At 41.1% G+C, this 27,581-nt stretch overlaps 1 protein-coding gene across 1 annotated transcript in view; it reads left to right on the plus strand.

Annotated features, from left to right (window-relative positions):
- Positions 1-27,581, plus strand: part of chst11 (carbohydrate (chondroitin 4) sulfotransferase 11) — an 82,906-nt gene that overhangs the window by 19,680 nt on the left and 35,645 nt on the right. The gene's annotated exons all lie outside the window — the stretch shown is intronic.

The following is a 27,581-nucleotide window of genomic DNA, read 5'->3' on the forward strand; positions in this document are numbered from 1 at the left end:
CAACACTAAAATGTTGGCCTACGTATTTTCTTCATGACTTTCCATCTTGCTGCATAATAAATACCAAAATAGTGATTTCATTTTTCATTATTAGCCCCTGGAATGGTTAACCGAATACTCTAGTGGTCAAAATAGAACATATTTGAGTGCTGCATGGAGGGATCAAAACTCTCATTGCTTCTACCTACATTAAATCACTATACTCCAGCTTTCTTTAGTGAAATGCAGCTCCTTCATCCAGCAGTATGTGGCTCTTATACATACAATGTGTTTTCACACACATGCCTCATGGTTTTTAGAAGCGTGAGCCAGGAACCCCGTGTATGACTCTTCTTTAGTCATGCTCGAGTTGTTAGATGACAATTTGGATATATTTTGTAGCTCTAATGGGGTTGTTTTTGGCCATAACCCCCCTTGGAGAGCAGTAATGGTATGCTCCTGCAGTAATGACCTGCATGGATCATTGTTATGAGTCTCTGGGGATGGGGGTGTGCGACCGGTGAGCACAGTGTTTGGGTTGTCGTACATTTACAACCTCACGCTCTCATCGCAGAGCCGTAAACAATGAGCTTCAGTAGCATTCTCTTCAGGTCAGGCTTGTGCTGCACTAAAAATAGTGAGGCTCTCAGCTATGTACACATACCCTGCATTAATATATAGAGATTTTCATATAGAGGATGCAGCTAAATAGAGAAATGCTGCATATGGCAAGCCTGAGTACAGTTTTATCCATTTTAAGCTCTTAAACAGCAGGCTTACAATTCAGTTATTAATCTCAAAACAGCTATGGATTATTTGGTAACTCAGAAGAGCAGATTTTGAAGATGCAATAATAAAAAAAAATTATATAAAAACTCAAACTATGCTCTAAAACAAGCACACTTGGGTCTTTACTGTGCTCAAACTATTGTAAAGTTCAGGATGTTGTATTATTATTATTATTTTCAGCAGAAATCAGGGGGTGTACAACAGTGCAGTTTAAGCCAGATGCATAAAGTACATTGATGTACAGTTGTGTTGTTTGTATTCATATATAGAGCTTGCTGTGTTAAGTAAGAGTTGGAATTATGGAATTAAAACAAAATAAGATTAAGATTATGAAAATTTGGCAACACTTTAAAGCTACACCATGTAGGTTTTGAGCATTTGGAGACCCCTCTGGTGGAAATGTGTAATTGCATGCAACTTGTAAAGAACGTTTTGTAACATGGGTGGACATACAGACTCACATACATACTGGCATACATATACACACATAGTAGCAATCACCTGGGATACCAGAGAAATGGCCTAGAAATTACTTAGCAACCACCTGGGATAACATAGCGATGGCCTAGCAACACCTTAGCAACCACCTTGGATAACATAGCAATGGCCTAGCAACACCTTAGCAACTACCTGGGATGTCATAGCAATGGCCTAGACACACCTTAGCAACCACCTAGGGTATGATAGCCATGGCCTAGCAACACCTTACTCAACCACCTGGGATACCATGGCAATGGCCTAGCAGCACCTTATCAACCACCTGGGATACCATAGCAATCACCTAGCAACATATTAGCAACCACCTGGGATACCACAGCAATGGCCTAGCAATACTTTAGCAACCTCCTGTGCTATGATAGCCATGGCCTAGCAGCACCTCACTCAACCACCTGGGATAACATAGCAATGGCCTAGCAACACCTTAGCAACCACCTGGGATAACATAGCAATATCCTAACAACATCTTAGTAACCACCTGGGATACCCCAGCAATGGCCTAGCAATACTTTAGCAACCTCCTGTGCTATGATAGCCATGGCCTAGCAGCACCTCACTCAACCACCTGGGATAACATAGCAATGGCCTAGCAACACCTCAGCAACCACCTGGGATGCCATAGCAATGGCCAAATAATACTTTAGGAACCACCTGGAATACTGTAGCAATGGCCTGGCAACACCTCAGCAACCACCTGGGATACCATGGCAATGGCGAAATAACACTTGAGGAACCACCTGGTATACTCTACACATACACACTAGCAACCACCTGGGGTCCATGCAATGGCCTAGCAACACCTTAGCAACCAGCTGGGACTTCATGACAATGGCTTGACTTTGTTCATGAACTGCCCACTTCTAATTATAAGTAATATGTATAAAAGTGAGAATTTGAAGTGTGGACCCCAAACTGGATTTTGAAACTTAACTGAAACTTGAATGAAAAACAGCATTTATTTATTGAGTTGTGATGTCATCTTCATAGTACCCCCTTTGGTGTGTGTGTGTGTGTGTGTGTGTGTGTGTGTGTGTGTGTGTGTGTGTGTGTGTGTGTAGGAGGCAGTTTCTCAACACAAACAGCTCAGTGAGTAAAGGTGATAATTGGAGTAACACACTGTTGCTGCAGTCTTCTGCTGTTATGTATGTCCTCAGAGTGTGACTGACTGCGGCTCAGTCCGCCCATACGGAGGCTCTACCTTTTCTTCTCCCTATCTCTTCTTTACCTCTTTTTCTCCCTTTCCTTCTTCTCTTCTCTTCTCTTCTCTTCTCTTCTCTTCTCTTCTCTTCTCTTCTCTTCTGTTCTGTTCTCTTCTCCCTTTTCTTGTTCTCTTTACTTTTTCTCCCTTTCTTCTCTTCTTCTTTCCTTATTTTCTCTTCTCCCTTCCTTTCTTCTCTTCTCTTCTCTTCTGCCGTTCTTTCTTCTCTACTCTTCTTCCAATTTTCTCTTTTCTCCTCTTCTCTCCTCTTTTTCTTTTCTCCATATTTCTCTTATCTCTTTTTTCTCCCTCTTCTCTTCTCTTCTCTTCTCTTCTCTTCTCTTCTCCATTTTCTCTTTTCTCCTCTTCTCTCCTCTTTTCCTCTTCTCTTCTCCCTTCTTCTCTTCTCTCCTCTTCCTTCCTCTCCAGCTCTCTCCTCTATCCTCCTCTATTCTGTTTCCTTCTTCTCTCAGGGTGCGGCACGTACAATTAGAGGTTTTGTGGTGAAGGCGAGTCTGAGGGAAGCAGCACAGCCTAAGCACAGACATACATACATATATCTAGCTGGCACAAGGAGAGAGAACGGTCATCACTGAGAAAGTGTTTTAGCTGCTGATTTGCTCTGCGTGGCTAATACGGTCATTGTCATTGATTCCGCAGCAGCTGATAACCCTCCTGGGGGTTATCAACCTCTAGCTCTCTTCTCTCTAATGAGGTTTTCGGGACCATTGACCTTATATTTTCACTTTGAGACACATTAGAGAAAGTTGGGGAAGAATTGGAAATTTTAAAAATTCAGATATTCAGAGCAGACAGTGACTACATTCATAAACCTGGCAGCCCAATGAGATGAAAACTAGCAGGAAGGAGCGAGAGAGAGTTCAGGTCTTCAAAGCTTCCCTAAATAGTCCCTTGTGATGTTTTTTTCCCCCTTCGAAATTCCTCTCGAGTCACTTGGGTGTACGGTAATCATTTTTACTGTAATTCACGCCCGTTTTAGAACCAAAACCCTGCTTCATCACGAGAGCCGCGGAGTTTTGGAGTGATTTATGCTCTGTTTTGATGCTATTTTTTTCCATCTCCTGAGAGAATCTGCAAGCGATGCCATAAATAGAAGTAATGACTGACAGGAGTGAAATGGCAGTCGTGTTGAGAGAGCGAGATGAGACAATGACAGAAAGGGTACAAGAAGCGCAATTAGAGCGCCTATCATGTTATGGCGGAGAAGGAGAGGGACCAGAGCAGGGCTGAAAGAGAATCAATTTGAGAGAGAAAATGAGACAAAGAGAGCCAGTTAATTGATATGAGAGGGGGATTATGGCTTTGTTCAGCCTGCAGACAGGAGAAAAGAAAGAGAAATTGTTGAGAAGGCGTTCCGAAGACCGGTAGACGGTATAAGCTTCTGGCATTGAGATGACATTGAAACAGGCCGTTGCGGGATTGTAATTCCCTGATGATCAGCCGGGATGTTTGTGTGCGTCTTCTCACGGGATGGCTTTGAATTTCAGCACAGACACGCGCAGCAGGCAGCTGGACGTGAACCCTATACTGTCTCTTGCTCTGTCTCTCTCTCCCTCACTCCTCACTTTCTTTCTCTCTTGTTTTTAATTTGCTGACTGAAGCAGCTGTCTGTCCCCATGACTTGCTAATTAGCCTCACAGGTGCTCAGATTTGCGCTGCTGTGGCGATGTTTGTGATGTTTTGATGAGTCATCCATGACATTTCCTTACGAGGACCTCCGCAGGCCGCTTACGCTCTCCTGAAGGGCATTTTAAAGCAATGAATGTGGAAAGATAGGCAAACAATGCCAATGTGCTGTCACTGTAGTGATAAATGATGTCATTATGGACTTTTCTGAGTATATTGTGGGTTTCGTCAGTACTTTTAAAGCACTGAACGACCGCAAAAAAGATTTACAGTGATTCTAGAGAGGCTATGAACATCAACAACCAGTGTGTAGTTACTAGGGCAGGGTGTCATTTTTCAATACCAATATCTAAATATTTAATAGCTTGAGTTTGAAACTGATGCCACAATGATGACTTTTGCTTTGCTTGATTTCTTTCTTTCTAATTGTATTGTGTAATATGTAAGACAATTATTATTCCATTATCTTCCCTCTTCTTGGCCTACCACATATATTTAATACCAATACAAACTACAACTTTATGAATAATAACAATAAAAAATACATACAACTGTAGAAATGACAAGACGAAATGCTAATAAAATACAAAAATTGACAAAGACAGGCAAAATGAGCAGGTAAGGGGGCTCCCGAGTGATGTAACTAAGTTTTGGCCGTATCAGGAGATCGCAAGGTCAATCCTGTGATGCTACAGGGGTCTACCCCATCACTTAGTGCAATGCTAGTTAGCACAGGAGTCTGTCAGCTGACGTAACAGAACTGGCGGTTAGCGTTCAGCTGCCCAATGATGTTGCGTTAGTGGCAGCTTGAAAAGATGAGGTGGAATTGGATAAAACTAAATCTGGGAGAAATTGGGAAAAATAAAAAATGATAAAACGAGCAGGCATTTTATAGTTTGGGCAGCTTCCACAGTTAGGGGGCGCCGACAACTGAAAGTGCAATTAAGATTAGATTAGATTAAGTGACGCTTATCAGTCCCACAATGGGCGGAATTCACCTCCGCATTTAACCCATCCGTGCAGTAAAACACCACATACACACTAGTGAATGCACACACACTAGGGGGCAGTGAGCACACTTACCCGGAGCGGTGGGCAGCCCTATCCGCAGTGCCCAGAGAGCAGTTGGGGGTTGGGTGTCTTGCTCAAGGGTACTTTAGTCACATACTGTCAGCTCAGGGGATCAAACCGGCGACCTTCTGGTCACAGGGCTGGTTCCCTGAAGTCTAGCTATTTCATCATAGGTTGGGTTGTGGCTACAGATCCAGTGCCGTTGAGTTTTCAGGGTCTTGGAAAATACAAACTAATTTGAACATTTATTGAGATGATGCAATTTTTGTTAGATAAACCAGCTGTACTACCAGAATACACCACCAGTCCGAATGTGTTTAGAGCATTTACTCAGTTTCTTTTTTTAGAGTTGATTTCCTCTTAAAAAAAACAAAGAAATATAAAAAATGGGAGGAAAAATACATCCCAGATATGCTGTGGTGAGCTTTAGTGTTAGTCATTCTCATTGATTTGATGTCTGTAAAATCTGATAAATACCTAACCACTAAATATAGTCATGCAGTGGAGGAAAAAGTACCTCTCCAGCCAGTTAGCCTAAACCAGAGAACTTAAGCAGTTGAAAAGGTGGTTATCAAGCAACATCCGCCCCCCCCAATCCTTGACATTTTTGCTATCTTTAATTTGGTTTCCCTATGGATGACCACATGAGATGGAGAAGAACACACAATGCTAAGCAAAATTTGAGTTTAGATGAACAAAAACAAAAAATTTGACCTCAAAAACACTTAAACTTTTCCATTCCAGAGGAAAATCTTATTGATGATGTATTGCTCTTTGATGGCCCCAAACATTTAATGGTGATTCTCCTAAAACCCCTCAGGAGAAACAGCATTAAGGCCAGTTGCTGTCGGAACAAAACCTTGTATATCCATTTTTGTCGTTTTTCAGATTTTGACATCATTTGAAATTGCCCGTTGGCCTTTATATTGTCTGTAGGTTTCGTGATAAATGGAGCAAAAGAAACAGCCCAGAATTACTTGAAAAAAGTCTGGTTCCATTGACTTACATTAAAAGTAAAGTATGTTTTTTCCTTCTCCTGTAAATTTATCATTCTGGAGATACAAGGTTTTGTTCCGACGTGTAATTGGACAAACATGAATCAAGTTGAGAGGTTAACTGACCAACTGGTGCTCTGCTATCACACGTATAGGTAACAGAGACTTACAACAGCGAGAGCAAAGTTGACTGATTGGTGTTGGAGTGACCGACTAACGGGTGCTACCACAGAAATCAGAAAGCCAAAATCAAACCTGTCCTGTAGTGTTTTAAGCTGTACCCTGCTAGGCTAAGCTAGCACGAGTGTACCAAGCCTCCCACCACAGTACAGGCTGGGTTCTAGCTAACTGAGGCCTAAAACACCCATTTAGAGGATAAAGACTCATATCTGAGAGCATAAATTCAAATGTCTGGTGCTGAAGTGACAGAAAGATGATGAATAGAATCAGTGTAATTGCAGAGTGACGCAGACACACCAACACACAAGTATAAATGCTCACAACGGTGTAGGCCACTTGCGTAGGCTATGGCATAGACTCTGCGTTGATTCGATGCAGAAGCATAAATTAGCCTTTAGACTAAAAGGAGACGTGAGATACAGGAGAGATAACAGAGAGATAAGAGTTTAGCTGCAGATGAAGATTAGAACGAGTGCTATTATCTCCACAATTCTAAGCACAGAGTTTGATTTATTGCAGTCTCTACTAAAACTCAAGGGGAGATACATCAGATTAGGGGGCTGCTTTGCTCAGGAGAATCATCTGATCAGCAGGACACTACCTTGTCATTCCCTGTGACCACATTGTCTAGGTGAGAGGTCGGCAACCCAAATGTTAAGAAGAGCCATTTTGTCCTTTCAACAAAAAGCAAACCACCTTGGGAGCCACAATATTTATGTCCATTTTACCATCTTGTCTGTAAGTATGTCTCAGTATGTGCTAATGTGCTGGTATATGCTAGAAATATAATATAAACACAAACACAGACTTACTTTGCTCTGCTTTAAGCTTTAGCTCAGCTATAGCTGCTTTTCTCGCATCTCTAGCAGGAAACTTTTACTCAAAATTAGAAGAGTTTCTTGTAAAATGTCTCTTAACATTCGACCTTTTAAGAGGCTGAAGTCAGCGTCTCATTCGCCACCTTCTTGTTGAGTGCCAGAATGTAACTGCTGCGCCATTTAAGGTGGAACGGGAAAATTTCAGCTTTGCAACTTTTTTAGTGTTTGACAGTTTCTGGGTGGAGATTAAACGTATCAGAAAACCAGCTGGAGTGATTATAGATGCAAAGAAGTCTTCAAATTATCGACGTTCGTCTTAAATTTTTCTCTTTGCCGTTTTGTTAGCTAGTAGCTAGGCGAGATTGTTTGTGTCTGCGTTGCTATGGTGACCAGAAGTTTGCGAGCCAACCTTCAGGGATAAAGGTCGGTGAATTAGCAGGTGTAGGCTACAATAACTCCAGCGATTAAGACCATTTATTGTTAAAACTGTAGAACGTCCAGCAGAGCTTTATTTTACTGTAGAGGAGGATTATTTTATTTTTATCTAAAAATCTAATTCTGCTATGGAGCCACAACAGGACAGTAAAAGAGCCGCCCAACCGCTGGTGTAGGTGAAATTACAGAGATATTAAGGAAAATATCATGTATCAAGTATCATGATGCATTTTGCCATATTGCCCACCATCAGTCTGAAGCACAGACTAAGGTTAGACTGAGGTTAACTTCAGATGCAGCACAGAGACGCCACATGCTGCTGATAAGTTTTCATCTTAGCAGATTATCTAGAGATCTGGAGAACATCTTTATCCTCCCCCACCTGCCCCCGATGCTCTGTTACACACACACACACACACACACACACACATATACACACACATACACACACACATATACACATATTCACACATTCCTGGTGTGTGTGGCCGGTGAGTGGGCTGGAGTGTGTATTGTTTGGCTGCCACTGCTGCTTTGTTTTGATGTATGGAGCTCTTGAGTGGCAGATGGCTTTCCAGCCCGCAGACGCATTATCACACACCGGGGGGTCCACACACACATACACACACACACACTCACAAACACATTGACATACACTCACAGTATCCTCCAAACGCGCTCAGACCACCAGATAGATCTCATCTGCCCACACATTCATACGCACAGAGGTGCTGGAGGTACAGAGGGAATATTTTGTAGTTTAACTCACTGTTTCACAGCTCCTTCTGTTTGGGTGAGGAAGGAAAGAGAGTGAAAGGATGAAGAGAACAGAGCTGGGGTGGCGTTAGACGTGTTCCGGGGTTCTTACTGCAGTCATTAAAGCAGGAGTTTACTTGATTACAATCAGCTCCCTCCCTCTTATAAACATCTGCACTGGAGAGACAGAGAGAGAGAGAGAGAGAGAGAGAGAGAGAGAGAGAGAGAGAGAGAGAGACAGAGAGAGAGAGACAGAGAAAGAGAGACAGAGAAAAGGGAGAAAGAGTGGTAGAGAGAAAGAGAGAGAATAAAGGACAGTGATACAGAGAGAGAGGAGGAAGGAGAGAGAAAAGGGAGATAGTGGTAGAGAGAAAGAGAGAAGAAAGGACAGTGATACAGAGAGAGAGGGGAAGGAGAGAGAAAAGGGAGAAAGAGAGAAGAAAGGACAGTGATACAGAGAGAGAGGGGAAGGAGAGAGCAAAGGGAGAAAGAGTGGTAGAGAGAAAGAGAGAAGAAAGGACAGTGATACAGAGAGAGAGGGGGAAGGAGAGAGAAAAGGGAGAAAGAGTGGTAGAGAGAAAGAGAGAGAATAAAGGGCAGTGATACAGACAGAGAGGGGGGAGAGAAAGGGGAGAGAGAGTGGTAGAGAGAAAAAGAGTTAGAGAGAGGGAAGAGATAGAGGGAAAGAGAGAGAGGAAGGAGAGGGAAAGAGAGAGAGGAAGGAAAGGGAAAGGTAGAGAGAGAGTGATAGAGGGGAGGAGAAATGGAATGAGAGAGAAGAGAAAAGGCAGAGAGAGTGGTAGAGAGAGTGTTATACAGAGAGAGAAAGAGAAAAAAGGAGAGATGGTAGAGAGAGAGAAAGAGAAAGGAGAGAGAGAGGGAGAAGAAAGGAGAGTAATACAGTGAGAAAGAGGTGAAGAGAGAAAGAAAAGGCAGAGAGTGGTAGAGAGAAAGAGAAGAATGGAGAGTGATACAGAGAGAGAAAAGAGAGAGAGTGGTAGAGAGAAAGAAAAAGAGGTGGAGGGAAGAGATGGAGAAAAAGAGAGAGAGGAAGGAAAGGGAAAGAAAGAAGGTAGAGAGAGTGAAAGAGTGGAAGAGAAAAAGAATGAAAGAGAGGAGAGAGAGAAAGGGCAGAAAAAAGAGAAAAGATGAGAGAATGATACAAAGAGAAAAAGGAAAGAGATGGGAGAGAGATAGGAAAAGAAAGAGAGAGGAGAGAGAAGTGGTAGAGAGAAAGAAGGAATCATACGGAGTATGGTCGAAAGAAAGAAAGAGAGGTAGAGAGAGGGAAGTGATAGAGACAGAGAGGAAGACAAGGGAGAGAGAAAAGATACAGACAGGAAGAGAGAGAGAACGAAGAGGAGAGAGACAGGGAAGAGAGAAGGAGAATGGCACAGAGTGAGAGAAAAGGGAGAGTAGTAGAGAAAAAGAAAAGGGGGAGAGAGTGGTAGAGAGAAAGAGAAAAGGGAGAGAGGGAAGAGAGAGACAGAGAGAACAAGAAAAGGAAAGAGAAGGTGGAGTGACAGAGGGAGAGAGCGAGCGAGACAGACAGAGAGAGAGGGGGGGGAGGGAGAACAAAAGAGAGGAGAGAGACGGAAAAGGTACAGAGAATGATACAAGGAGAGAGTGGTAGAGAGAGAGAGAGAGGTGGAGTGTGACAGAGGGGAAGAGAGATAGAGAGAGCAGGGAAGAGAGATAGTGAAAAAGGAGAGAGACGGAAAAGAGAGAGAGAATGATTCAGAGGAAGAAAAGGGAGAGCGAGTGGTAAAAAGAGGGGAGAGAAAGAAACAGAGAGAGGAAGAAAGGGAAAAGAGAAAGAAGGAGAGGAGAGACAAAGGGAAACAGAGAAGGACGAAAGATTGGTAGAGAGAGAAAAGGTGGAGAAGGAGATAAAGAAAAAGACAGCAATAGAGAGAAAGAAAAGGATGAGAGAGGGGGAAAGAGAGAAGTAAAAGGTAGAAAGAGAAAGTGACAGGGGAAGAGAGAAGAGAGAGATACATGGAAAGGAATAGAGAGTGGCAGTGAGAGAGAGAGAGAGAGCTGCAGTAATACAGAGACAGTGAGGCTGCATATTCATGTACGTGTGGGTGTTTGTCTTTCTCCGCTCTAATTGAAAGAGAGACACTGTGCTGTTCGTGGGTTTTTCATAAGCGCTCGTGTCACAGCGTTTCGCAGTGAAGGCTTATTCCTTATATCACCAGAGTGTGAAAGTGCGCTGGTGAAAACGGCTGGGCGAGCGCAGCGCTAATCTCCCGTGGCTCTCTGCCCCGTCCCTAAAAGCTCAGCCAAGCTTAAGATTCGCAGTGTTAAATGTGTTTTCAGACCGGATGGGCATTTGCCGTGTTTCCTGCACCCGCAGCTTTAACCTTTCACTGATGAATCATCCTCACGTCCTGAGCTAAGCCGGTTTGGCACTGCGGGAGCTGGAATGATAAAGCGTCATGCTCCTCATGTCCCAAGCAGACTTCAGAAGCATGTTTTCTGTGTGTGTACTTGTGTACTAGTTTTCTTGTTTTCTTTGGCCAGCGTCTCAGAGCAGATGTAGATAATCCATGGACCACCTACAATGCAGATCAAGCCCACTCATTTAAGCCGGAGCGCAACCAAGACCAGAAAGCGCAGCATTGCTGATACAGACCGTAGAGCAGCATAGCAGCTTTAACCAGCAGCAGGCTCAGCACCACGGTGACCAGGACACGTTCCAAATCAATGTGAATATTAATAGATATGTATATAATGTTGCTATTTTGGCCAGTTACCCCCAGCTTGCTAGGTCTCCCCCATCACATGATGCTTCCAAACCAGGAGGGTGAAGTCTACATTTATGAAATGCAGAAACTGAGACTACTGGGATTAGCATGCAGCAAAAGGGACAAGTTTAGTAGTTAAGTAGAGATACACTATATGGACAAAAGTATTGGGACACCTATATATTATACCTACAGGAGCTTTTATGACAACCCATTCTAAACCCTTAGGCATTAATATGGAGTTGGTTCCCCTTTGCAGCTAAAACAGCTTCCACTCTTCTGGGACGCTTTCTACAAGATGTTGGAGAGTGTCTGTGGGTATTTTTGCCCGTTCATCCAGAAGAGCATTTGTGAGGTCAGACACTGATGTTGGATGAGAGGGCCTGGCTCACATTCTCGTTCTAGTTCATCCCAAAGGTGTTTGATGGGGTTGAGGTCAGGGCTCTGTGAGGGCCAGTCAAGTTCTTCCACACCCAGTCATGCCTTTATGGACCTTGCTTTGTGCACCGGGGCTCAGTAATGCTGGAAAAGAAAAGGTTCTTCCCCAAACTGTTCCCACAAAGTTAGAAGCATACAATTGTCCAAAATGTCTTGGTCTGCTGAGGCATTAAGATTTCCCTTCACTGGAACTAAGGGGTCTAGGCCAACCCCTGAAAAACAACCCCATAGCATCATCCCTCCTCCACCAAACTTTACAGCTGGCACAATGCAGTCAGGCAGGTAACGTTCTCCTGACATTCGCTAAACCCAGACTCGTCCATCAGTCGATCATCCATACGTTTCCACTGCTCCAGAATCCAGTGGCGGAGTGCTTTACACCACTTCATCCAACACTTGTCATTGTGCTTGGTGATGTAAGGCTTGTCTGCAGCTTCTCGGCCATGGAAACCCAACAGTGGCTTCCTATTACGGTAAAACGCTTAAACTCAGTGAGCTCTTTAGAACGACCCATTCTTTCACAAATGTGTGTAAAGGCAGACTGCATGGCTAGGTGCTTGATTTTATACACATGTGACTGAATGAAACACCTGAGTTCAGTGATTAAGAGGTGTGTCCCAATTATTTTGTCTATATAGTGTATGATTGAGTCTGTTACTTTGGACTGGTATGTATTAAAGGAGAAATATGTTACAGGCTGCCTTGACGATAAGCTTCTTATTCACCAGCTACTTGTTCGAATTTGCCCGTTCCATCTTAAATGGTGCAGTAGTTACATTCTGATGACTCAGCCTGTTCGCCAGCTGCTTGTTCGAATTTTCCCATTCCACCTTAAATGATGCAGTGCTTACATTCTGGCACCCCAAGTAACTGCCTTGATAATCCACAATCTGCCCAAGGACCACAAAGTATGAGTGCAAGTATTCAAATGTTGAAATTACTTAAAATGACCATCCCAACTAGTAGCCATGATAAATTAGAATATAATTAGCCCAATTTAACAAACATTAATGGTCTGACTGGGGTTAGCTAGTTAGCTATTTTCAGGTTGTTCTGGCTACTGCGCTTGCGCATATCGCTTGCGTATATGTTTGCTACAACTAGAGGGAGCTTTTCCCACATGTGGCTTAACCAGCAAGCTGATTGGCTCATTTCATTTAGGGGCGGGGCTTTCTTCATAAACATATAGCATGTGGAGCGTTACAAGCTTCCCCATTCATTTTCCAACCAGTCTCTGCCTTTATAACATCTCTGGTTGTAGCCGCTTTTAGTGCTGTGTCCTTTGGCTAGATGTCCTGGTTGCAACAGTACATTTAGGATGGTTCAATCTCTCTAATATCCCTTCATCAACGGATTCGGCAGTCAGTTAAAATCAAGTGGAGTTGAGGTGTCAGTTCCATCCAGTCCTGCACGAGGAGTTGAGACTGCATCAGTAAGGACGGCCATTGGAAAGTCACTCTTGCACCGTCATACGTACAATTCAAAAACAGTTGAATGAAAAATAGAATGAAATGAAAAACCCACCTATTCAATTATAACTTGTTAGCAGAAATTAAGTTTTTAACCAAAAGCATTAATCAAACATTTATTTATTGATCAGTTACCGGTTAAAAATACTGGTTAATCGGTTAATCAATAACATCAGATAACACAATAGAAAGTGCCAAATCCTTCCTATTTAGCGAAGCTCCCACCAGCAATCCTACATCCCCACCTCCAACCACATATCCAAGTCTAATTCAACGCAATAAAGATTATAAAAACAGCACTTTAGACCCTTTAGAGCTGAGTGTTTATCTCAGTGTATGAGCATTAGTCCTGGGCTGGGAGTGTTTGAGTGCTCTGTCTGAAGGCGTGTGGATCTGTCTGCGTGGGTACTTGTCAGTGTGAATGTGATTGGAGAGCGTTATGGAAGGCCAGAGGCAGTCTGGGTAAAACGAGACAGATGAGCAGTGACAGCCTGAAACTTGCAATGACACGGAATACCCCTAGAGAGTGTGTGTGCGTGTGTGTGTGACAGAGTGTCTGGTTGTTTGTAGGGCAGAGAGGCAGAGGGGAAGAGGACACCGGGGAGAAACAGAGGCCAGAGCTCCATGCTGGTGCGCTCACGGAACAGCTGGCGTAGTGTGTGTATGTGCGTCGTTTGTTTTTGTAATTTTTCAGGACAAAACGTGAGTAATCTGCAATGTCAAGACCAACTGTCTTTGTTTGTATTGCAAAAGCTGCATTTTATTGCACAACAGTGCAAAACCATGGCTAAATCTCTAATGACTCCCTACATAAAGCACAACGTGGGTCTTAAGATAATGGCTTCTGCGCCCAAACGTGCGTAATATGTCTAAGGAAGAGCCATTTGGGATGCAGCCACATTTTTGCACAGCTCCACACTGGATATTAGAGATGCACGGTGATGGTACTGGCAAATGTTTGCCTAAAAAGGATCGCTATCAGACAGATATTGAGATTTAACTGCATTGAGATTTGACTGCATTGTCACCTGCATTATATTTTATGGTTGTTTTAGTATATTTTATTATATATCTTTACTTCTTCTATTCATGCATCTGTATAATAGCGTACGGCAATTCTTTTGCTCTTGTTTTGCTCTTTACTGTACTTTGTGCTGTTGCGATAGACGACTTTCCCTCTGGGATTAATAAAGTGAGAACTAAAACTAAATTTATTGTCCTCCAAAAGAGCAGGTGAAGCTGGGCTATTGCACTAAAATAAGTGCAATATATTTATTTTACCGTGTTCATAACCCTCTACAAATAAATGTTACATTTCTCTGTAGTGCTGATCCTGATTCTAGTCCCAGTTTCTACATTTTATAAATGTTTATGTATTTGCATTGGCAGATATGTACATGGATAACATCAGATATTGGCATCAGCCCACGATTCCATATTATTGCACCCCTCCTAGACATATAGTGCACTGGGTGAAGAAGCCAATATGTTAGAACTCACACAGTGCACTATATTGGAATAGGGAGCCATTTGAGATCCATCCCATTTGTTTGAAGTTACTGATGTTAAGTTTAGGATTATTGTTAGGCCACTTTAATAAGAAAATCATACTAATACTGGGTTGCTCTCAGAACAGCCTAAATTCTTTGTGGCACGGATTCAACAAAGTGCTGGAAACATTCCTCAGAGATTCTGGTCCATGTTGGCTTAATTACTGCAGATTTGTCAGCTGAATCTCCTGTTCTGACACAATCTGAAGGTTCTCTATTGAGGTTGTTCTCACACCTGTCCTCAGGGACCCCCAGACAGCCCATATTTTTGCTCCAATTCAAAACATGTAGGAACACAGCAGAAAAGTAGAGCGTCTGGTGGTCTCTAAGAACCAGCTTGAGAACCGCTGCTCTACTGGACTCAGATCTGCTGACTGGAGAGGTCAGTGAAGTACACTGAACTCATTTTCATGTTCATGGTTCCAGTTTGAAAGGACGCACATGCTCAGCAATAATACTGAGATAGGATGTGTCATTTAAATGATACTCAGTTGGTATTTGGGGGTCCATTATGAATTAAGGAAACGTTCCCCACACCTTCACTGCACCACCACCAGCTTCAGCTGTTGACACAAGGCAGGTTGGGTCCATGGATTCATGTTGTTTACACTAAATCCTGACCTTACAATCTGTAGAAATAGAGTCTTTTCAGACCAGGTGATGTTTGTCCAGTCTTTAACTCTCCAGTTTGGGTGAGCCTGTGCCCACTGTGGACTCAGATTTCTGTTCTTGGCTGATAGGATTGGAATCTGACGTGGTCTTCTGCTGTTGTAGCCCATCCACCTTAAGATTGGACTTGTTTTTCTGATCACCACTGTTGTAAAGAGTTACTGTAGCCTTTCTGTCAGCTCAAACAAGTCCATTCTCCTCTGATCTCTCTCAGGCATTTCTGCAGAACTGCTGCTTACTGGATGTTGCTTTTCGCAACATTCTGTGCAAGAGACTGTCATGCATGAAAATCCCAGATCAGCAGTTTCTGAAATACTCAAGCCTTCCACATCTGGCACTAACAATCATAGCACTGTCAAAGTCTTTTGATCCTTATTCTGATGTTTGGTGTGAACATTACTGAAGCTCTTGACCCGTGTCTGCATGATTTTATCCATTGCGTTGCTGTCACGTGATTGGCTAACTGGATAATTGCATGACTGCACAGATGGACTGGTGTTCCTAATAAAATAGCCTGTACATTCTGTGTACAGACACTGTATGTGTCCATGTCCTGATAGTGTATAAAAACAAGCTTATGTATTTATGAGAGTTCCTTTTTTCTGGATGCAATTACAGTGCTGTTTGGGCATCACACTGCCAGGGCTCATACTGCTGACATACTGCAGAAAGCACACGTTCCATCATCCGCATCTAACAGCACAGCCTTATGCCTCAGGCTGTAAACGCTTTGGCCAACACACCGCGTGTGTGTCTGCATATTTTCCTTCCTGCCTATGATCGAGTATGTCAGACATCTGAGTGGTGCTGAATCAGCATGCTGACCAAGCTTACCCTGACCTCTCGTAGTGACCTGATGATGACCTAATCACCATAGGGGCCCCCACATGCGGAGCCGGGAGCCAGACACTCTTATTGTGGAAGACTCCTCTGGGTGGGTGCTTGGACCATATGTCCTTTTTTGGTCATTGCTGCGTCTGGTCTCTGTGATGGGGATTCCATCTGTGGTGTACATGGAGAATGTTGAGTCAGAGGGAGCCTGGAAGTGACCCCTGCTGAAGACCAAGGCTGCCTTCATGTGCCTTCAGAATTAGCGTAAAGATACTAAAACTAGAAGTTACACAGTTAAGTTGGAACATCTTTGATACCTGATCTTCCAACTCGTTACTAACATTTACTCCTCCATCATACATCTCGATTACTCATTTAAAACAAACTCGCTGATTAAATATTGTTATCTTGATGAATCAGGAGTGATTAGTTGGCAGTGTGCATGATATTAATGCGTAGCTAAGCTTTCCTCCCGCTGTCTCTCACTGTTAAAGACTGGCTGCTTAATCAGCTCTGAAAATGTAAGGGTTGATAAGTCTGCCTCTTCTGTTATAAGTTTGAAAGAGGTGCATTAGTGGATGGTTGTAGATACACTGTGAGTGAATGGGAGTGACTGAATGGGAGAGTCATTCCCATTCATGGTGGTCATTGGGAGCTGAGTCCTCTCTCTGTTTGAAACGTGCCCAAAGACATCACTGGTGTTTTTTTTTCCCTTGCTTTTCTCTCTGAAGTGGCTTTGACAGCAATAAACACGTCTTTCGAACCTCTCGCATGACACCAAAAAATAGCCAAACGTGACAGTTCCCTTTTAAAAAGTCTGATTACTCATTTAATTGACTACTAATATAATTGGTAGTGACAACCCTATTCTTAGTACTTTGTCGTAGGTATTTATGGGGCAGATTTACTAAGAGAGGCGCCAATTACAGACAGTCTTCTGACACTTTGTGCTGGTTGGGGTGGCCAATTTTGGGCCCTTATTGGTTTTATCTGGCACCCTTATTTTAATGCAGACATTTGCTTACAACCATTGGTTGCACTATGTGCTTTTTGCAATGTTGTAAAATGCTAGCTAAATAGACAACCATGTTTCTGACTTGACTACAAAGCCATTCAATGCAAAAATTGTTCTTACAACTTTAAAAGGGGGAAACCAAACCCCTCTGACAAGTACATGAAGGCAATACAAATCACAGCAACACGTACATGCGCACTGAGAAAGACTCAGGGGAGATATGGGTCATTTTCCATTTGGAGTGAGAAACCATGTCACAGAGGTTGAAGGGCTTAAAAAGATGCTTAAAATATCAGACACAGCTCCAAACGTCAGTATGTACATTTACAGAGTTGACCTAAGATTAAATAACACTTTTCCCTTATGATTTCTCTGATTTTTCTTTTTTTATCCTGTTTCATAGTCGCTCTGCGTCTGTAAAACAGCTTGTCACAAAACCAATTTTCAACATTTGAGAAAAGATTTTTAATATAAAACAATATTTTTAAGACGTTTAACTCAGGAATTTGTATAAAACAGATCCATGTTTACTTTTTTATATCATTAACAAAATGATACATTTAAAAATATAAATTTTATTTCAGTAATTCTTCTGTACCCAGAAGGATAAGCGGTTTAGATGATGCATGTATGTATGTAATTCATCTGTCACAGAGATTCACTGTTGTTATCAGGACTCTTATGTTACATTTTAATATAGTATTTATCAGCTTTTTTTTAACATAATATGTTAGCTTTATTAAACTGCTACTTTGGATCGAGGCTCATCAGAGAGGAAGCATCTCAAGGCATGAGAAGGAGAGTCACACTTGATCACTATATTTCATTAGTTTATTAATAATTTTGTTTATCAGGCAGCTCATAACTTCAGTGTGTCACTGGTGTTATGAGCTTTAATGGCTGGATAATTTAAATTTTGTCAAAGTAATGTCATATTATCATTTTTATTATTGATTTTAAATAGTTGCACAAGGTCACCTGACCACCAGTGAGTTAGCCAACTTACAAAATCCTCAGTTTTAGCCAGAATGTCACTGGAGTCACCGTCACTGGTGTTACAACACTTTCATATAACACCAGTGACTGTAAAATATGTTTGGAATTAAGCTCTCCTTTTGGCATATATGATAATAAGAGATGTTAATGGACATATTCGATTATTTAGTTTTGGGATGAAAGAAATTGATTTTTTAAAAAATGTATCCACCTAAATTCCTTCTCCAAATGGAGAATGACCCATACAGTCAGACATTTTGTGGGATGACTGATACATTTAGCCAGACACTTGCAAGTCAAGGTCGCTCACTTCATGGGTACCAAATTACATTCCTGTTATTTTTCCATTTTCCTCTGTTTGCTCTCCACATCTCTCATCTTTCTTTCACATCTCTGCTCCTAAAAGTCTCTGCAGCAGCGCCAATCTGCCTGCCATTCCTCATTTCTCTGTCACACAAACACACACACACACACACAAACACACACACACTCTCTGTTTTCAGTGCCTCCCCAACACTCTAATCATCGTGTTGGTAATTGTTGTAATTCATAATTAAAAGATTAAAGACCTGAAATTAAAAAAAGGGAAAAAGTCAGAAGCCAATCAGTACAACTGCGCAGTGAGTGTCTCCTGTTGTCCTACGGGATCACACACTCTCACTCGTACGCATGCACACTCAATTAACTCTTATCTGAAGTCACCCAAACACATCTTAATTATGGAGCTTCCTGTAGAGCGTTAATTCAAAATCTTAATGAAGTTGTAGCTTTGCTTCATTCGGCAGCTTCAGCATAATAGAAGTCGGCATGAAAACAAATTCTCGAGTTGTGCGTGCATGCATACGTGTGTGTGTGTGTGCGTGTGTGTGTGTGTGTGTGTGTGTGTGTGTGTAGGATTTGATTGACCTATATTTTGCCCAAGGGTCCTCTGTAATCTTCAGAGACAGAAGAACGTCCTTTTTCAGAGCAGGATTACATCAACAAGAAATAACAGAGCGCACACACGCATGAAAACAACTGTTTGAATGTAGCGCAGGCCACATTTACCTGTGAGCAGCTTTCATACTGCTGTAATAACTAAACTTCTTATCTCTGAAATGATAACTTTGCGGGGGAAGGGGGTTGGTTGGTACAATGAAATATAACATAAAAGTGACTGCCCTCTTTTTTATCCTTCTATATTAAAACAAAAAATGCCTCCATGAGTAAATGCAGTATAGGAATTAGAGAAGTTCGTAGAAATGACAATCTGCTATATTTTGAAATATGATTTGAAAGCCAAGGAAAAGTAATGCTAAAAAGCTAACATGAAGCAAATACAAAGTCATGCCCTGATGTGGGTGGGGTAGGTTGGTGCATGCCATTTTATTCTATTTTTATTTTTATTCAGTATTTGTCATACTGTGTTGCACTAAATCCAGTTAAATTGGACAAATTGGTCAGTGTTCTACAAGCACTGATGATATGCACAATATATTCAGGAAAGCATGCTGTGTTGTATTGTGACATAATTCGTCACAATAACAATAACAATACATTGTCCTATTGCCCAGCCCTAAGTGTATGTTAATGTATGTTAACAGGATTTTCTTCCGAGTTATTTTGTCCTATTTGTGTTCATTAAACAGGAAATGTTTGCACAAAAGTAGATATAATTGTATAAGATAAGTGCACGTGGAAGTATAGTGCTGCAATCTGAATCATACCAAAAAAAAAACGGTGTGATTGGTGACAAAGAGGTGACTTGTATGCAGCTGCGGTTAGCCGAAGAGCTAACATAGCAGTAAAAGTGAATATAATTATAGCAGATATTTATATACTTGCCACAGCCCAGTGCTACACATTGATCTGTAGCAAAGGTGTAGATAACTGGTGTGGTTGGTTGTAGTGTGGAGACTTGTGTGCAGCTGCAAATAGCCATGGAGCTAACATTGCAGTTAGCAAGCTGGCTAACGCCTAAAATGAACAGCAAAACCACAAAAGTAAAGATAATAATAGTCTTTTGGCTGAATGGGTATCATACAGTCTCTCTTTCATGTGTTCATTTATAGCCAATGGGGAAAAAATGGTAAAAGCCCTGCTGGAAAAACCAGCATAGACCAGCATGCCTGGTCACCAGCAAAACCAGCATATGGTGTGTTTTGGATGCTGGTATGCAGGTCAACCAGCACGACCATGCTGGGTGGCCATTTACACAGCATCAGACTAGAATAAACTAGCAAAGACCAGCTTAGACCAGCGCGGACTAGAGGCGAATTTCACACATAGACTTTGTGATGCGAAATCGCTCATCGCGCCAAATTCCACCAAAATCTCACTTGAAAATTCACTGGCAAACAGGAGTGTGACTGGGCCTCCAGGGATTTTCACTAGCATTTTTGCCCTGGTTGCCTTTTTTAGCTGAGAACGAGGAATTAATGTGTTTTTGTATGTGTGTGAAGCTTAGATAGTGATGAACTAATTCTCCAGTATAGCATAATCCCTTGTTGATGGATGGCTACAGATGCTGTGTTATTACAGCCTGGGAGGAAATGGTCTGCCGAGCCTGTGCAGCGCAGGGTTATGTTTTTAGCATAGCTGTAGTGTAATCAAATACACAAAGAGTATATTTTAGAGTTCTCCTACACTCATATGCACACACACCCTACCCGTCCTGCCAGGACCATACTTACTCTCAATGCTGTTCTTCTGCTATATCTTCAGTTCTGCAGGATTTAGCACTCCAGTCAATTCCCCAGACCGGGGTAAAGAGTTATTGACTGGTGCCTTTAATGCTCTGTCCTTTCATTGGTCATTTTTTCATATCTCCACGGTTTTCCTTGTGAGACTCCAGAGGCTTATCAAGTTAGAATAAAGATACACCACAAACTATCAACACTCTATTTGTGCATTTAAAGCGACAGTTCAGCATAAAATCTAAATCTCTGAATGTAATTAAATAGCCAAATAGCAGAAAAAGGTATGGACAACATTCAGGCTTCAAGATACTACTGCAAGACCACTGATTTTAGCTATGTGATGTACTTTTCAAGTCAAGTCAAGTCAGCTTTATTATCAATACTACAATATGTACAGGACATACAGAGTATTGAAATTGCATTACTCTCAGACCCCATGGTGTAGCAATAACATTGAATAGAAAGTAAACAGGAAACGTGTGTATTTAAATAGACATTAAAAAAAAACACTAAACATTAATCATAAAAATAAACACTAATTGTAGAAAAATAGAATAATAAAAAATATATGAACATAGAAGGTCCTGAAATTAACACTAAAGTGACATAAGGCGCATACAGATTAAGGTCTGTGGGTATAAATGGTGCAGATATAAACAGTAGTGCAAATTGGAATGAGCTTATGGGGCAGTTAAAGTGATGAGTGCATAACAGTCCCTGGGAACATCAGAGTTCAGTATTGGGGAGTGGGGGTCAGGGACCTGTGTTTTGTCCATGTTTATAGATAACAGTATGTCATACAGTGTCTAAAACCACATAAATCTATTTGAGCATTTAGCAATGCATTTTGGTTTAAGCCACGTTTTGTAATTGATTTTGGTAAGCACAGTGCTAATTGGTAGCTTGTATGTTGGCTACATTGGTCTTAGTTCCAGTGTAAAAGACATGAAACATTGCATTGGCTACTATTTGGTTTGTAGTAAAAATGGGAACATTGGGTAATTTTGGGTAACTAGTGCTTTAAATACAATCATGTGCAGAAAGTTGAACAGCCCTAGTCAAGCTACATGTTTTGTTGATTTTCTAGGTAAAAGTTTTTAAGATTAAGTGACCCTTATTAGTCCCACAACAGGGAAATTTCACCTCCGCATTTTGACCAATCCATGCAATGAAACACTACAGTGAAACACTAGTAAACACACACACTAGGGGGCAGTGAGCACACTTACCTGGAGTGGTGGGCAGCCCTATCCACGGTGCCTGGGGAGCAACTGGGGGTTAGGTGCCTTGCTCAAGGGCACCTCAGGACTGCCCCCTAACATGTCCTTCACAGAGAACACACAATAATTTTTTCTGCAAATTTTAGCACACATTTTATGTTTATTTGCTAAGTTTGATAAATTGGAAGAACATAAAATATAAAATGTGCCATTATTTTTTGCATTTTTTTCCTTAATATGTGAAATTCAGCAAATAAACAGTAGTTATGCATTAAAATGTGCACAAATGTGTTCTATGTAGAGAATATTTGGTAACACTAAATGTCACCTTTGTAAGCATCTATAAACACATTCATAACATGTTACAATGCATTCATAAGACATTATAAACATAGCTATAAATATTTATAAAAATGCATTATATGTTATAGCCATGTTTATTATGCATTATGAATTGTTAACATAATACATTATAAGTACTGATCATAACAAATTATAAGAGCTCATAAGTTGTATTTGTCCGCTCTAAGTAAAGTGAAGCGTACTGTGCTAAAGCCTCCTCCAGTGTTAAGAGTGAGGCTTCAAGCTGAAGTATTTACTGAAGAATTTACTGAAACACTAAAACATACACAGTAAAGCACATTACAGGCTTCAAATGTCAGAGTTTAAACTAGAGCTGCCATCAGTGTTTTACCCAATGTGGGAAAGGTAATGTACACCACCGTTAGCTTGGTATTTGTCTTTACTTTACGCTCTCCGAGCTGGGACTGACATTATAACATGTTATTAACACTATTTATAATGCATTATATTAACAATTCATAATGTATAATAAACATGACCATAAAATGTAATTCAGTGTAATTCTTTTTTATAAATATTTATAACCATGTTTATAATGCCTTATGAATACATTATAACATGTTATAAATGTGTTTATAGATGCTTACAAAGGTGACATTCATAGAAAGTGTTACCGAATATTTTAACTTATGTACACTTAGAAAGTCAACAAAACATGTAATTTGACCAGGGCTGTTCAACTTTCTGCGCATGATTGTATTTAAAGCACTAGTTACCCAAAATTACCCTATTTTCCCCTTTAATACAAACCAAATAGCAGCCAATGCATGTTTAGTGTCTTTAGTTTTACACTGGAACTATGACGAATGTACTCAACATACAAGCTACCAATTAGCCCTGTGACTTTTGCACAAAAACTGCTGCATATGATTGGAATCTAAGAGTGGACAATTTTATCATACTGTAATACACACTTCTGAGCATATTGGGATATCGTCAGTACTTGAGGAACACTGACTAACTGTATGTTTCATTACAAAGAGAGTATATTAGCCCTGTTCAATTGGATTTAGTGCAGCGCAGTGTGTGAAATGCTGAATAAAATCATCATATTCATAGGTTTTGATGGCATTTTTTAAATGTGGCACTGCTGGTGCCTTCTGTCTGTGTCAACTCATCAAAGCTCAGAAAACAGTCCTTATAAACAGGGTGTTAAGCATTTCTGATTTCATCCATGCCTTTCAAACGAACCCCTCTCCACCTGTTCTACATGGTTTGACCCTACAGAGTCCAACTAGCATGTGATGATGATGATGGGGTGAGCTCAAGGTCAGGCTGCGGGGGGTTCTTGGGTGGCTTACAGTGCCATTTATAGTGTTGTCAGCACAGAGGAAATGAGAACAGGTGTGTGTCTACTGTATTCTGGCACTACTGATTAGTGCGTAGCTGAGTATCGGTGGAACAGGCACAGGTGCAGCAGACGCACACTCAACCTTTTGTGCACACACGCACACACAGGTTTGTTTTTAGGCCTTGTCAGCACTTGGGGTCATGCGTATGTAGAGGTGGGCCGTATGGGAAAAATATAACATCACGATACTTCAACACATTTTGACGATACATGATATGCATTATGAGATTTAGTGTTGAAAAATACTATCAAAAACTGTGAATATAATGATTTTATTTGATGTTTCACGTACTGCACTGCACTAAACACTGTGCTCTCATTTTAATGAAGCATGCAACTCGTCTGTGTTCTTCAAATTCTGACAAAATCCTGAAATGCTCAGGAAAGCATATTGTGACAATCATAATTTCTCATGATATTTATATGAATTTTTAAAAAAATCATTTTTTTCAGTATATTGCTTAGAATTCAATCTTTTTACATTAAAGGTAAAAAACTCCTTCTCCTGTAAAGTCACAATTTTGGATGTATAATAATCCTAAACCTAACACTAATCTTAACCCAACCAAAAAGAAATGATTTTGCCTCTTCAGTTTTCAACAATACATGTAGCTTTTTTGTTGGGATCCCATGTTTTCTCAGATTTTCCTCCAAAGTCGGAACATTTTTGTCCTTAAAAATGTATGAAAACAAACGTAACAACACACACACACACACACAGAAGCAGTGGGTATGTAGGCTCTCTCTTTGTCTTCACTCCATTGTTTCTAGACCTGAGCTGTGAGATGTGCTGTGTGCAAATATCAAGAGGAGGGATGAGAGTGATTTGCTGTGGCCTTTCTCACTGTGTACCATTTCCATTCTGTCCTTCTCTCCACTCCTTCATCACCATTTCCCACCATTCGCTTTTCTCTTTTCCCCAATCATCCTCTTCTTTCATCCTGCATTCCCCCCTCACTAGTAGGAATGAATGCTCTGACATCCAAAGTAGAGAACATAGTATAGCTGCAGGCACACACACACACACACATACACACACAGACATATGTGTGTGTGTGTGTGTGTGTGTGTGTGTGTGTGTGTGTGTGTGTGTGTGTGTGGATTTGAATCAGTTTATATAATAGATAATAGTGGGAAAACATAATTAATCTGCATTAGGTTAAGGCTGTTATAGAGAAGCGTGACTGGCTCTCCCGAACTCTGCTGTAGGGGAGAGAGGGAGAGAGAGAGAGAGAGACAGAGATAGAGACAGAGAGGGAGAGAGAGAGAGAGAGAGAGGGAGAGACAGAGAGAGAGAGAGAGAGCACTGAATGCTGAACTGTAACTATCAGTGTGGCACAAAGGCAGCTTTCATTGGCCTTCATTTTAGTAGTGCTGGTCATACAGCTGTATTTAGCAGTAATGGTCAGTTTCTGTGGGCCAAATTACAAAGCCTGTTTCTACTGTGGTACATTTAAATGCTTCAGTTTAGGACTGTCAGGGTGGATTAATGTATTCTGGGGATGCAAATTTTGGCAAATGTTTTGACCCTCATTATTCTGCTAATTGTTAACCAGGAAGCCTAAAACCAAGGCGACCCATTAAAATAGCAATTAAAAAAAACAATAGGACTGGTTTTGAAATCTGGTTGACTGAGCAGCACTCGAATCTGTTGTAAATACAATCTGTTGTTTATTGGAAAAGAGATAACATTACATCAGTGGCTTTGGTCAAATGATTTTTGTGTTGGTTAACAGGAAACCAGTTAATCATTTCCATCCCTAATCCATTCGATTGATTGAGTAATATGCAAGATGAATGCAGATTTTTACAGTAGGAGAGATTAGTACACTGTTAGAAATAAAGATTCTGTGCAGGTATATTTCTGATTCATCAAGGTACAAACAATGTAAATGTGCCTTCAAAGGTACAACAGTGGTTTTAAGGTCCAATTGTGAACCTTAAATAAGTTTTTCCAGGTGAAAAGTTCGTATTTGTCCCTTATGATAACCGAATGTTTTAAAACAGAACAATAAAATAAAAGCCTGGAGACGAGACGGGGTGTGTGGAGTCAGTACAACTTAGAAAATATAATTTCAATGGATTATGGTTCAGTTATGTTCCCTGACTAAAGGTACTGAGATGTACCCTTGAGGGTCCCACCCCAGTGACAAGAGGAGCACTACCCCAGTGACAGTTTAGTATCTTTATTTCTGAGAGTGTAGGAAATTTAAAACACGCTTTATCACCATGCAAACTGCCTAATCATACATGATAAATCAAGCAGGTAAACTTTAATTAAAGATTTTTAATGGAGTTTAATCAATTAATTGTGACTGACAGAAATGACACAAAGCCTCAAGTAACAACTAAATATAATATCAAAATTTCAATATTTATTGTTTTCACCTTTTACTTTTATAACAGCTTCCACTCTTTTCAAGAGACTCACTTTCAGTTTTTCAAAGAAATCTGCAGGGATGTTTTCCACACCTCCAAAGTTCAGTCTTAGAAGTTGGTTGTATTTTCTGCTTCTCATGATCCAAATAATCCCAAACACCTTCAGCCATGATGAGATCTGGACTCTGATATGGTCAGTCCAGCTCTGAAAAAAACAGCCTCTACTTTGTTTGATTTGCAGATGTTCTCCTTTTTCTCAGTAAGGGCTACTTGACAGCTACACATCTTACACATACTCCTCTTCTTAAGTTCTGCTTTTGGTGGCCTGCCAGCTCTTGCATGGTTGTTAGGAGTCCCATTTTCCCTACGAATACTCTTTTAATCATATCTTGAACAGAAACATTTTCTTTTTCTCTTGCTTTCTTTGACTCTATCTGATCTCCTCAGAAATAATGCCTGGAAAATGAATGGTGGTCTCTGACCTTTGCCTGGCACTGTGAATCTGGCACACACAAATACAGATCCATTTCTGCAGCCGTATGTGTTTGTGTGGATGCAGGGAGGAGTCACTAATTGCTTGTTTAGGTGGAATTTGTTGAAAGGTTGAAATGCACTGCATTATTAAAGACCACCGCTTTCACAGCGTTCATCTAATCCTGGAAAGTGGCTGTCTCTGACTGTTTGTGCTTATAGCAAGAACTTAGTAAGAAACATTAGTCATTGTGTGTCAGTGTTGAGAGGGTGTAGGCCGTAGCCTTTACTTTAATGAGGCTGTAAGTAATAGCTTATTGCCCAACAGTTTGTGTCATACTTAGAAACTGCTGGTTTCAAAAGTGACTCTGTCTAATAAAAAATTACCCAAATGAATGAACTCTGGGGTAAAAGAATGCGCCGCATCTAGCCAGTAAGGGATGGCTCCAGTTTCCCCTTCAAAACTATTGACTGTTCTTAATGTATCAGATAGTGTTTTGGGTAGGAGAGAAATAAACCTGCACTCAGACTATGTAATTGTACCTACAATTTGAGCAAGAAGAAATCATGAATAAGACGATTAAGGTGGTAGTAACTTCAGGCTCCTGCAGATGGTGTTGCACGAGGATGATCGGGCTATAAATACCTGCAGGGTGTGCGACAGGATTCATAGATTGAGAAGAGATGGTACAGTGCAGAGACCGTCTTGTTTAATGTGTGGAAAATGGGTCTCAAAGCAGATGTTAATGATTGGCAAAAAGGAGTGATTGCGTTTGGGTGTGCCAAAACCCTCAGTGTGAAGAAAGTAGCTGAATTTGCAGGTGTCGTCTTATTCCAAGATGAAAATTCTCACGTTCACAGGGCTGCAAATGTGACTGATTGGAATGATGAACATTCAGGAGCATTCCTACATCTGGACTGGCCCACAAAATCCCCAGATTTAAATCCCCTTGAAAATCTGTGGGACTACCTGGAACATAAGACGCCAAGGAAGGCATCAAGAAATCTGTTCAAACTGCGCAATTCTTTGATGCA

This window comes from Colossoma macropomum, unplaced genomic scaffold, assembly GCF_904425465.1.
Source record: "Colossoma macropomum unplaced genomic scaffold, Colossoma_macropomum, whole genome shotgun sequence".
Taxonomy (NCBI): Eukaryota; Metazoa; Chordata; class Actinopteri; order Characiformes; family Serrasalmidae; genus Colossoma; species Colossoma macropomum.